Source organism: Elephantulus edwardii, unplaced genomic scaffold (genome assembly GCF_000299155.1).
Source record: "Elephantulus edwardii isolate Elephantulus edwardi_28Jun2011 unplaced genomic scaffold, EleEdw1.0 scaffold00195, whole genome shotgun sequence".
Taxonomy (NCBI): domain Eukaryota; kingdom Metazoa; phylum Chordata; class Mammalia; order Macroscelidea; family Macroscelididae; genus Elephantulus; species Elephantulus edwardii.
In genome coordinates this window covers 1,106,017-1,119,318 of record NW_006399945.1, presented here as the reverse complement: position 1 = coordinate 1,119,318, position 13,302 = coordinate 1,106,017, and the positions used below count along the sequence as shown (strand labels likewise).

Genomic DNA, 13,302 nt, shown 5'->3' with positions numbered 1-13,302 from the left:
CTGGTGCCATGGACTCTTCTAAATCCTGCTTAAACTTCTGGCAGTTCCCTATCTGTACTGTTCTAACCATTTTTTAACGATCTTGAGCAGTTCTTGACTGCAAGCAGTAAAACCCACTCAAGAGAGTTTATAAACGCCAAGAATTTATTTCTTAATGCCATGGTTAAACAATCCTTAAGCTGATTTACTGCATATTTACATAACTAAATCTCTTTTCAATAATAATATGTCCCATATTCAAAGCACCAAGGTACAATTAAATTATGTAAAATAGAATAATCAGCTCTTCTCAGTTTTGGGAAATATTTTGATCTCTCCTAAGAAGGGGTTCTGGGAACATCATTTATAGCATTCTGTGCTGCTCATCAAGACTTCACATCTCCAGTGGCTTGAATCCACCAGCAGATCTGAGGGAAGAAGACAAGCTCTTAGTAAAATTTATAGCCTCTGAGACCTGGCAAACAGTCACTGTGAGTCTGAGTCAGCTTTGTGGCAGTGAGTTTGGTTTGACTTAATACTTTCAAGAGCTTCGGAAAGTAGAAGGTCAGCGAAAGTAGACCTTCATCGAGACGTGCCGTCACACACTGCAGCTGTACAGGGGAGGATGGTCAGGCTAGGGCAAAGTTTCCATCTTCACAGGGTCACTAGGGGTCAGAGTCAGCTTGACAACAACAGAATATTTTGGGGGGAAGGGTGGTTTTTTTACATTTCAGATGCTAAGTTTTCTGCCTTTAGGTTCCCAGCATGACATCTCTGACTTTGAAATTATGTAAAGTATCATTTCCATGAAGATAGTTATTAATGTACACTGAGAAATGTAACTATAAGCCTGTCCACTTGCTGTTTTATGCTTATGCAAATCCTATACTTGGACCAACAGGCAGTGGTCAGAACAGAGCAAGGAGACACTACATGGTTCAAAATCAAGAAGGGGGTTCGTCAGGGATGTATTCTGCCTCCACACCTTTTCAATCTGTATGCAGAACAGATCATCCGAGATGCTGGGCTGTACGAGGAGGAATGTGGCATCAGGATTGGTGGAAGAATCGTCAACAACCTGCATTATGCAGATGACACAACCCTGCATGCTGAAACGGAGGAGGACCTGAAGCGCTTGCTGCAGAAAGTCAAGGACTGCAGCCTTCATATGGATTCAAGCTCAATATCAAGAAAACAAAGATTCTCACCACTGGGCCAATTGGCAGCATCAGTATAGATGGTGAAGAGTTTGAGATAGTCAACAGTTTTAGTTTACTTGGCTCCACAGTTAACACTCTTGGTAACAGCAGCCAGGAAATCAAGAGATGAATTGTATTAGGAAAGTCAGCTGTGAGGGACCTCTCAAGAGTACTGAAGAGCATCGATGTCAGGCTGGAGACTAAAGTGCTCCTGATCCAGGCTATAGTCTTCGCAATTACGTGCTATGCATCAGAGAGTTGGACAATGAATAGGGATGATAGAGAATTGATGCCTTTGAGCTGTGGTGCTGGAGAAGAGTGTTGAATATACCATGGACTGCTAGGAGAACAAACAGTTTTGTCCTAGAGAGGGTGAAGCCAGACTGCTCCTTGGAGTCAAGGGTTCTGAAGCTTTATCTGACATACTTTGGGCATATTGAAAGGAGGGACTGGTCCTTGGAAAGGGACATCATGTTTGGCAGAGTGGAGGAACGGCGAAGGAGAGGAAGACCCTTGATGAGATGGATCAATTCTGTGATTGGGGTGGTGGAATGAATGTATTTGAGTTGGCTAGGTTGGCACAGGATAGAGCGGCATTTAGAGCTCTTGTACATAGGGTCGCTATGACTGGCAAGCGACTCGATGGCACCTAACAACAAACAACAAAAACATGTTAAGTATGAAACATGTGAAGTCATTCATTATGAGAAGTTCTTGGTGAGCATGGCCTCTGTGAGACAGCTTCATGTTCTAAGCTTGTACTGGTTCTGACTTGTTGCATGCTCCTTTTCTCAGGGCATTGTCCGTGCAGGAATCTGGGAGCTCAAAACCCTTTTCCCTATCACTTGTTACTGCTTTCACTGTTGGTGCAAAAATGGAGGTTGAAACTGGGGCCTTAGTGAAATCAAGGCTATGGTTGATAACTCTAGTCGTGTTTTTCACTGTCTCACATTTATTTAAGAGTGTGTTAATGAACTAGTAATTATCCTATTCTCAACTTGTCTTTAAAATATTTTTTGTGATTGAATGGAAGTATGCAAAAAGCATATCTTTATGGTGGTTAGAAAGCACTTGTGTGATTGTATAAGTAAATGGGGGCTGAACAGGCCATCTTTTTAAAATTTTTTTATTATTATTTTTTGTGTATACCATCAAATCAGATCTGACTGGTACAGGAGGAGACTGTCCCTCCTTCTCCAGCAGAGCATCTGGTTGTTTAAAACCACACACCTGTAGGATTACAGTGCAGCTCCTTGCCACTAGGCCACCAGAGCTCCCTTGAACAGGTCATCTTTTAAGAGAACTATTTTTACCTGATAAAACTGACAAACTTGTAACTCATAGAATATCTGGATTTTCTGTGGAAAACCATGGCAAACCACTGTTTTTCATGATAAAATTGACCTTTCAAGTGAAAAATGTTTATCACTGTGAGCTTGACAGCTTCCCAATAGCTGACCTTTCTAATGAGATTAGTGGTGATCCTGGTGAATATGACTTTTTATACTATCTAATTAAGCATATCAGTGGAAAATCTTAACTCAGCAAATTAATGTTTTTCCAAGTGACCAATCTGTGTTATATCAGACATTAAAATGAAATAGCACAATCAGTGCAGTGATAAACTACAGGTTAAATATTGTAGTTAATAACTTCCAAGAAGCTACCACTGGTTCAAATTTCTTTATAAAAAAAAAAAATAGAAATTTTTCTAAGAAAGTTACTCCCAACCATGATGCTTCTTAGAGGCAAGATTGGTGAAACTTCATCTCATATAATTGGGTATGTTGCTAGAGGCCAGTCCTTGGAAAAAAACATACTGAGAAAGGTGGAGGGTCAGAGAAAGAGAGGACATCCCCTACCCAGATGAACTGACTTTGTCGCAGTTCATCCACAGTGGGCCTGAGCATATCAGACATGCTGAAGAGGGAACAGGAGAGGGCAGACTTCAGATCTGTAATTCATAGCCTCGCTATGTGTTGTCATCAACTCGACAGCACCTTACTATGTGAGGTCTGATTCTCTTGATAGATTTCAAACAAAACATTGCAACTGAATGCATGTTTAAGAGAATATAATCCAAAATACTTCCTTCATAGATTAAAAGAACTTGCACAAACATAAAACACTACCATTTTCCTAATTTTTCATTTATAAAATGTTTTCATACAAGATGTTTTATTGACATAATGGGCTTTAGGTTTTTCAGAGAATAAAAAATTAGAATTACTCAAACTGAATTTCCAATGTAGTAAAAATGGTTGTTATGTGCTGTCAAGTCACCTTTGACTCGTGGTAACTATGTATGTATCTATGTATATTCCCATATAAACAAGAAATGGAGTAAGGAAACAGTAAAATGCCATCATCTCTGCTTCGGAGACTTCCATTTTGAAAGAGGCCAAAAGTATTGGCCTCTGAACTCAGAACTCTGAAAGGGGCTATGGTGACTATTTGAAAAAACTGCAGTGTGGGGACACAGAAGCAGGAGGGGCCGTCTGCCTGGGAAGGTCAGGTAAGGGTTCTCAAAGAAGACACATTTGCCCAGTTAACATTCTATAATGAAGTTTTCAACTCATTAATTAAATCCAGAATACTAATATGTATTAGCAAGAGAGACTGTAACATTTCCTTTTGAAATTAATGTTAGATCAATCAGTTTTTTTTCAAAGGATTGTAAAATCTTTGGTGCACAGTTAATGTGGGTCTTGAAAATAAAATCTGGTGTTTTCATTTCACTGATTGTGTTATGTTCCTTCTATTTGATTTCAGTTTGTTTCGCTTTTTTTCTAGCCTTCAGGTGGAAGCTTAGATTGTTAACCCTTTCTAATATGTTGTCCTGTAAAGTTCTAAGCACTGCACTAGTGGTGCCTCATAATTTTAATATGTTGCATTTCCATTGTATTCAGTTAAAAATATTTTCTTATTTCACTCATTGAGACTTCCTCTCTGATCCAAGGGGTATTATTTAATTGCTAAGTGTTTGGAATATTTTCTCTTATTGACAAGCTCTCCTTTGATTTTTTTTCTAGTTGCTCAAGGGCTTACAAACCAGCCACAACCCACGGCCATCAAGCTGATTCCGACGCATGTGACTCTGGAGGAGAGTAGACCCCTGCACCATAGAGTTTCCAGGGCTGTAACCTCTATGGAAGCAAACTGCCACTTTCTCCCAAGCAGAGGCCGGTGTGTTTGAAGCACTGACCTTTAGGTTAGCAGTGAAACATATTTATCAGTGCCATGAGGACTCCTTGTATTGTCAGAAGTTAACAGAACATATTTAATTTTTGCAATCTACGTAGAATCAATGTTTTATCAAGTCAATTGATATGTATAAACCTGGCAACCTTGGGGAGCTCTGGTGGCCTAGTGGCAAGGAGCTGCAACTACAATCCCAGAGGCACACGGTTCGAATCCACCAGATGCTCTGCTGGGGAAGGAGGGACAATCTCCTCCTGTACCAGTCAGATCTGATTTGACGGTACACTCACACATAAAAAAATAATAAAATACAAAACAAAACAAACTTGGCAACCACACACAGTCTTCCTGACTTTTTACCCTTTATGTAAGCATTTCTTATATTATCTGCATATAGAGAAATCCCGTCAAACAGATTTATACGTTTGGAATTCGAGAGAAAAAAATTGTTGTTACATACTCTTGAGTCAGAATCAATTCCGCTGACCCTCCAGTGGGTTTACAGGTACAGTAAATTGAACATCTTTCTCCCAAGGAACAGCTGATGGATTAGAACCTATGGATTGGCAGGATGGATAGTCACTAACTAAGCCACCAGAGGTCCTTAAAAGGGAGGCAGTCTATTGTATTTATCCAGATGTGCTACCAGTCCTGCAGCTCTTTATTCCTGATGTTCCACTTTTCCTTCTGGTGTGTTCATTTTTCTTGAAGAAGTTCAATTTGTATTTCTTAGGCTACAAATTTGTTTAGCTTTTCTTCATCTGAAAGTTGCTTTATTTCATCTTCATTTTTGCCCGATATTTTTGCTAGACACAGAATTCTGCATTTAACTTTTTTTTTTCTTTTAGCTTTTGAAAAATGTCACTTTCTCTGCTTGCCCTTAGAATGATTCCACCATTTCTCTTTATTTTCAAGACTTTTTTCCCTTTGAATTCTTTTTCAGCAATTTAAATATGATGGCTTTATTCATTAATTTCTTTAGCTTTATCCTGGTTGTGGTTTGCTCCACTTCTGATCTCTAGGTTTATGATTGTCACTAAGCTGGAAAAGTTCTCAGCCATCATTTCTTTAAGTGTTTCTCTCAGTACAGTCCTTCTCTTCTCTGTAGCTCCAATAACTTGAGCCTTTTGCTCCTGGAGCAAGATTCTGTGCCTGGTGCCTGAGATTCTGTTTGTTTGGCTTGGTTTTTTTTTTTTTTCCCTTTTTCTCTCTGTTGATCAAAAGATTTGGTAAATTTTTGTTGTTTGCTTTGTTTCCATTTTATATATATTTATTTTATTCTGGTTTATTTATAGAATTTGAATACATTGTTTTTCACACCAATCTTTCCCATTTCCTTCACCACCTCCACCCATCAAATTGTTTGACCCTATGATTAACACCCCACCTCCACCCTACCCATCCTTACCCCTCTCTGCTTCCGCCTTCTCCTCCCCCACCCCCTTTGGGTCCTTACACTTATTCTACAATAACAGTTTTATACAGTATTTGTCCTTGTGGGACTGAGTTAGTTCACTTAGCGTAATGCTCTCCAGCCCATCCCAAGTTAGGTAGTAATTTACAAAATCATTGCTCCCACGTGCTGCATAGTGTTCCATTGTATGATTGTACCATAATTTCTCAATCTATTCAATTGCGATTGGACATCTGGGCTGTTTCTATGTTCTTGTGATGGTGAATAACACTGTTATGATCATTGTGCTATATAGAGGTAACTCATTGTGGCTGTGATGCTGAACACTTGTGACACTGATGTGTCAAATGCGATAATGGGTACCCATGGTGGACAGTGTTGGGTGGAGCTCCCAGATTAAAACAAGTTTGGAAGCAGGAGTGGCATCCACTTCCTTTATAGCTTGCCTCCAGAAAACCTATGAAGAGAAACGATGAAAGTCATACAAGTGTTCAGATCTTTCGTTCATAAGGTCACTGTGAGTCACCTACGACTTGATGGCACTTAACAACAACAACATGATCATTGGCATACAAGTCTCTGTTTGTGCCTCAGTTCTCATTTTCTCAGGGTATATTCCAAGCAATGGACTATCTGGGTCATATGGAATTTCTATGTTCAGCTTTTTGAGTAAGTGCCAAACTGCATTCCAGAGTGGTTGTACCATTTTACAATCAAGATGAGTAATTTTTTATTAATCTGTCTGTGAGTTCAATGCTACATTCCTGTTATCTTCATTTTTAATCTATCCAGTGAGACTTTTATTCTGGTTCTTGTATTTTTCAGTTCTAAAATGTTTATCCTTTGTATCGTTTGTTTCTGTGCTGATATTTTTAATTTTAACTTCTGCTTCAGGAGTGTTCATGATTGTCCATGCACGTGTTTTTATAATAACTGTTTTAAAAGTCTCTGTCAGACAACTCCAGCAACATCTGTGTCATCTTGACATTGGTAACTGTTGAATGTCTTATATGAGATTTTTGTTATACTTCATATGCCTGGGAATTTTGGATCATATCCTGGGAATTATGGATATTGTTTGTGAAAATCTGGTTCTTTTTAAAATCCTATGGAGAATGTTAATGTTTTTTTTTTTTAGCAAGGAGCCCTGGTGACCTAGTGCTAACCTAAAGGTTGGCAGTTCCAGGACTCCAGTTGTTCTGCAAGAGAAAGGACAGACTCCTGCTATAAGGATTTACAGCCTGGGATGCCTGAGGAAGGGCTGCTTGGGTTGAAACCGGCTCCACAGGAGTGAGCTGAGGTTTCTTGGGGCTGAGTGTAGGACACAGGTTCTAACCTGCCTTCCATGAACTATGCCTCCAAAGTCAGTTCTGTTTCAAAGGTTATTGCAGTGCTGTTTGGTTCCATCCCAGCTGTGTCAGATAAAGTCAGTCAGATGAGATTGGACATGTTCAGAGTGGTATCTGCAACAACAACAAAGCAGTTCATCAGCCTTGGACCTGGTCAGAAGTGAATCCATTAAGCAGCTCCCAGAGTCCTTATTGTGCTGTTTAGAATCGGATCCATACAGTAAAAGACCAAGAGTAGATAGACTCAAGAGTTTGAAGGCAACTTTTGGGGTCGCTGTTTCTTCCTCTCCCTCCTCAACAGCTCCTTGACTCTTCCTGGTTTCTTTGGATTTCTTCTTCTGGTGCTTTAGCCAAAACCTCCCACTTACAGCAAGAAATGGCCTACTTCCCTGATTGTGGCACAGCAACAGCAGAGAAAAACGCAGCAGTAAGATGCGCCTCTGTCCTCTCAGCGCTGCATGCTGCCAGGTGGAGGGGAAGATTTCCCTCCCTTGGAGTTCTGGCTCTTGCAGTTTTCTCCGCTGGCCACTTTTGGTGCTGCCTCTGCTCCTGCCACAGCGCTGACTGGGGCTGGCATGGGAGAGAATAAAGGAGAAGACGGGAAACATCCAGACAATATCCCTTCTCTCTTCCCTCTCTGACTCTCTTTTCTTCTCTCTCCATCTGTTCCTTCCTCCCTTTCTCTCTCTTTCCTCCTCCTTCTCTGCCTTTTGTTCTCCTCCTCCCTCCTCCTTTGATTTGTACCTTCTCTTTTTTCTTCACCAACACAATCTCTAGTCCTGAAATCATCGTTTCCAAAGGTCACTTTTGACCCTCTCCCTTTCCTCTGTCTTCTTGGTGCATCATCCATTGTCAGCACATCCTAATAATGTCCTTCAATGCTGGTGAGTCCTCTAATGTGGAGTCTTTATATTGTCCTCTAGACAGAAATAGAATTTCCTGCTTCATGTTAACTATCAGGGCCAGAGAGAAGGAAGGGAACAGAGAGTCCAAGGAAGAAGGAGGAAAACAAGCATAGGGCCATCAACTGCTGTGTCCTTAGGCCAACTCCCTCTTCCTGCTCCAGTTTTGTGCTTGGAACTGGAGGGTAGGCAGGGAGTGGAGGACACACAACTCTGGGGAGGGCAACTGCCAGAACCTTGGGGCTCACCTGTGAGCACCATGTCAGAAAGAGTTACCTCTCACCACCAGCCAGAAAAAGCCACTAATTGGAAAAGCCAAAAGATTAAGTGTAGGAAGACATCATAAACACTGGAACTCTGCCTCTACACTGATGCTCCTTCTCACTTTGAGAGCAGATTCGCGGTCTGACTCTTAGAGTACTATGCCTGGTGGTTTTTCTTTCTGCTCTCACTAACAAGCCTGATACTATTCCCTCTGTGACCATCTGTCTGTGGCAGTCTTCTCTGGAGGGAACTTGTCAGTCCTCTCCAAGCACTTTGATCCTGGGCATCTTCTAAGCCTGTACTAGAACCAACACCAGTACCAGAACCTAACATTAACTTAGATTCGCACTCCATTTCCAACTCAAAATGGCATTGTTATGTATTGAATTGTGCCCCAAGCCCATCACTCAAAAATGATAGGGTGAAACTCTAAGTTCTGCATAAGTGAATGAGACCTTATTTGGAGAAAAATAATTTTTCATTGTAGATGTTATCTGTTGGTCAACTCATAACAGGAAAGAAGGCCAATGTGTTAAAATCATCACACTGAGGGGAAAGGTGGCCTGTGAGGATCTGTGTGCAAGCGGAGGAACACCAAGACGTGCCTATAGTCACAGAGCTGAAAGAGAAAAGGAGAGTTTCTAAAGCAGAGCAAATAGCCCTGCAAACATCCTGAATTTGGGCATACAGCTTCCTGAATGTTGAGAAAATAAGTTTCTAGTCTTTGGAGAGGGTGAACCAAATTTCTTCTTGGGGGCAAGGATTTTGAAGCTTCATCTCACTTACTTTGTGCACGTGGCCAGGAGGGACCAGTCATTGGAGGGCATCATGCTCAGAAGGGTGGAAGGACAGCTCAGGAGAGGAAGACCCTGGATGAGATGGATTGATACAGTAACTGGGGCAATGGTGGTGGATGTGTTGGAGTCAGTGAGCCTTTCTCAGGACAGGGCAGGCTTCAGAGCTATTATGTATAGGGTTGCTATGAGTTGCAAAAGACTTGATGGCACATAACAATAAGTCTTCAAATAAATAAATTTCTGCTGTTTTTTAATGACAGTCCTAGAAAATCAACAAGAATTTGGTACCAGAGAGTGAGGATAGTGCTGTACCAAAAGTCTAAAAGTGTTCAAATGACTTGAAATTGGATAATAGGTTGAGGCTAGAAGAATTTTGAGGTACTTGGTAGTAAGATCCTAATTTGCCTTGAAGAGACTGTTGGTAAAAGTTTGAACCATGTGTCTTCAAGATTGCAGTGCAGCTTCTTACTACCAAGACACCAGAGTTCAAATATGCTGCTAGTGAAACTTTAAAAAGGAAATGATGCTCCTATTTTGCACACAGAGGAGATGTGAACCTTTCTAGAAAATGGTGAAGAATCTAGATTAATTCCGTTCAAATGTTTTGGTGAAAGCAGAATTTGTAAGTGATTAGCTTGGATGACTGGTAGCAATTTCTGAACAAAATCTTCAAGGTATTATGTGGATTCTCTTTACTTCTTTTACTAATATTTGGGAGACAGACTGAGAAATGAACTGTGTAACTTGAAGATTTGGAAAGGGTTGTTGGGTTGGTTTTTGCTTTTTTTCTTTCTTTTTTTTTTTTTTCTCCTTTCCTCAACAGGTTTATTGCCTTTTAAGAAAATTTTGTAAAATATAAATACAAAGGCAGAGAATTTACTTACAAAGTTAAAACACAGATTTCAAACATAAACACACAATTCAAATAATTTTAGTTTTATGTACATTTTTTTCAAGCAACCTCAACATATTATTGTTAGTTTTCAATATTTTACAGGGTACAGAAAAAAAAATAGCTCAAAGTCTTCTTTAAATAAGAGCATAAAATGTTTAAACATATAAACAATCCGGTTTGATGCGTGATTTTTTTTTTCAAAACTCAAGGTGATGTCAGATAGATCTGGTCCTGGGTAGACTTTGAGGACAGGTTTACTTTCAAACCTGGAGATCTAGTGAGACTTGCCCTGCTGGATTTCAGATTTTCCTTGTAATAGAAATCATCTCTCTTTTTTTAAAATTTTTTATTGTATTTTATTATCTTTCTGTGTGTACCGTCAAATCGGATCTGACTGGTACAGGAGGAGATTGCCCCTCCTTTTCCAGCAGAACATTTGGTGGATTTGAACCATGTACCTCTGGGATTGCAGTGCAACTTCTTACCACTAGGCCACCAGAGCTCCCTAGAAATCATCTCTCTTATGGAATGTGAGAGTATCTTACTCTACCCTTGTCCCACAATTTGGAAGCAGATAACTCATATTCTACATTTCACAAGTCCACTGATGAAATCAAGGTTTTGCCACATGATAGAGCATACTCAAAGTCTCCTCTCCTTCTGTTCTGGATGATTCAGAAGATGAAATTTTGGATTAGCATGGGCAAAGAAAGATTTTCTCCTAGTGCTTACAGAGAAGAGGAAACATCGAGAGTGCAAAGTTCTACTAATGTCCTAAATTTCTAGTCTCCAGAGACATAAGAAAGTAGGCTTCTGTTCTTTAAAGCCACCTACTACATGGTGCTTTATTAATGGTGGCCCAAATGAACTAGACAGTGACCCACTTGCCTGCTCTGCTTGTGGTTTTTCCATTTTTCCACCTGAAACCCAGCAGAAATCCCTATGCAGTCAATTCTGTAACATGGTAAATGTGGTCCTGAAAATGCTCGGACCATGCATGACAGTACGGTGAGGACTATGGGCCTGTGGGACACAGCAGGCACAGCACTCAAAAACACTGGGAGCCAAACAAAACTGGCAGCACAATCTTACACATATCAAATGTTTGTGTAGCCTTTGACTTTGAAAAAAGACCCTAAGTTTGGGAAAGTGGGTGTTTAACAAGTTTCTATTTGTAAGTTATTTATTGTGGAGTGGTGAAATGTGGAAGGTCAGTGTAAGAAAGGAAGATTGTAGCAAGTAATTGAAGAGACCATGGCTTGCATCAGGTGCACCACAGTTGTGGCGTTTTGGGGCTTTTTTTTTTACTACTACAAAAGTTTATTGAACAAAAATTAATGTGAAGAATGTATAAAGCTTGGTTTTTGTATCATAGTAAAATGGGTCCTTGGGAGAAGGGAAATGTGGTAGCAACTGATTTCTCTGCTAGGCAGTCATTATTTATATATGTTCCAAGGCTTCTAACATGATGATATGATTTCCTCGTATTACCACCATTCCAATATTGTTTTGCTGTCCACTAGTTGCCATTTCCACAAATTCATCTATTATAAGATTCATAAAGGGATCAAATCCTCGTAATATTCCTTGGACATGTCTGCCACCTTTTCATTTCAATGATAACTTCTTGTCCATAAGTTTTTTCAACTCTGACAGGTGAGCTTTGCTGATTTTTTCCTACTCAGAAGACTCAAAGCAGCGTTCAAGCAGAATGTGCATCCTCACTCGCATTCCCGCGGCCTGCTGCCATTTTGCATTGCAGTTTTTTGTTTTTTATTAGTAACTTCTTTATTCTGTAAAAGCAAATCAAAGTCATAGTCATATAAACACTTACACATTACGAAGTACAAGGAAGGGCAAAGAGAGGAGGAAACAAAAACCTCTGTATGTCCTGCTAATACTGTCACACCAAAAAGACCATAATGTTTTGTTCCTTATTCAATCCCTTATATAATAAACCACAAAGAAAATTCTTCTCTGGAAGATATACTCCTCCTCTTTGAGACGGCAGGCAAGAGGGACTGGAAGTTGGGGTAGGAGGCTTTATTCTTTTGGCAGATCCTCTCATTATAGATATTGCTGCACTGTTAATAAAAAATACATGCTTCTCTGTAAAGCATTAAAAAAATCAAAACAACAAACTCCACAGATGAGATGGCTGAGGCCTCAGCTCAAGTATCTCCCAATGCATTGTTGTCCATTTCCTGACCTCTCCATATGTTATTTCTTGGTTGTTTACCGGACCAATGCCATTCTCTGTCTGTGAGCTTCTGTGGTGCAAGCTTTTTTTGTAGGGTCGAATTTCGTCTGAGCCAAAACCTGGGATCCACATGTTCCACTGGTGCTCTAGGTGCAACTGGACATCTTTCACCTCTAGGGTGCTGGACTTGCGATGCCCGGCAAGCAGGCAGGCTGTTGTCACTACATTCTCAATGAAATCGTCAGCAATCTGTAGCAGCATCTCCTCTACATCTTCATCCAAGTGTTCATTGGGATCCACTTCTCTTAACCAAGTCTTGCAATTTCTTCTTTGTTAATACCTGGTTGTTTTCAGGACTGAGTCGACCTCCTGTTCCAGGAGTGCCTGGTATCTTTACCCCAGTAGTGCTATTGGCCATGGAGCCTTCTGGAGGGGTGCTGGCTGGTTCCGGTTTTATAGATGAGAAACTGGAGAGGTTGATTAGGGCTTGGGGGCAAACTGGTTCATGATCTGCCATGCTTTGGACTTCAGCTCATAGAGTTTATCAAGATCCTGTTTGTTTTTAGAGCTGTGAGGGCCAAGGCCAATCAAAGGCAGCAGCGTCTATCTCCCCAAGGTGTGCAGAGACTGCCCCACTGAAGCATTCATCTCAGCAGCCAGTCTGACTACTGCACTGCAGTTTTTAAACTAACAGCATTGCTCTTTAGCACTTTGGAGAGGTCCCTTACAGAGATGGTCCCAATGAAGCATGTCTTTTGATTTCTTGATTGCTGGTACCAGGGATGTTGATTGTGGGTCCAAGTAAGATGAAATCATTGACAATTTCGATCTTCATCTGTCATGATGTTGTCTACTGGCCCGTGGAGAGGATTTTTCTTTTTTTTTTATTATTTTAATTTTATATTAGTTCGAGTACTAGATTCGTATTCCTTGTGTATCCTTTGTACGCATTGTTTCACACATTCCTCTACTCACACTGTGTTTGATATGATCATTCCTCTACATTATGTTTTCTAAACTTCACATGCAAGCAAGATTTTACTGAAGATTATCCAAAAACGACTGGAACAGCACATCAACAGAGAACTACCAGAAGTCCAGG

General features: G+C 40.4%; 1 pseudogene; it reads right to left on the bottom strand.

The window, feature by feature from the left end:
- Window positions 1–12,220: 12,220 nt before the first annotated feature.
- On the bottom strand, window positions 12,221–12,681 carry LOC102861536 (annotated as a pseudogene).
- Window positions 12,682–13,302: the final 621 nt, after the last annotated feature.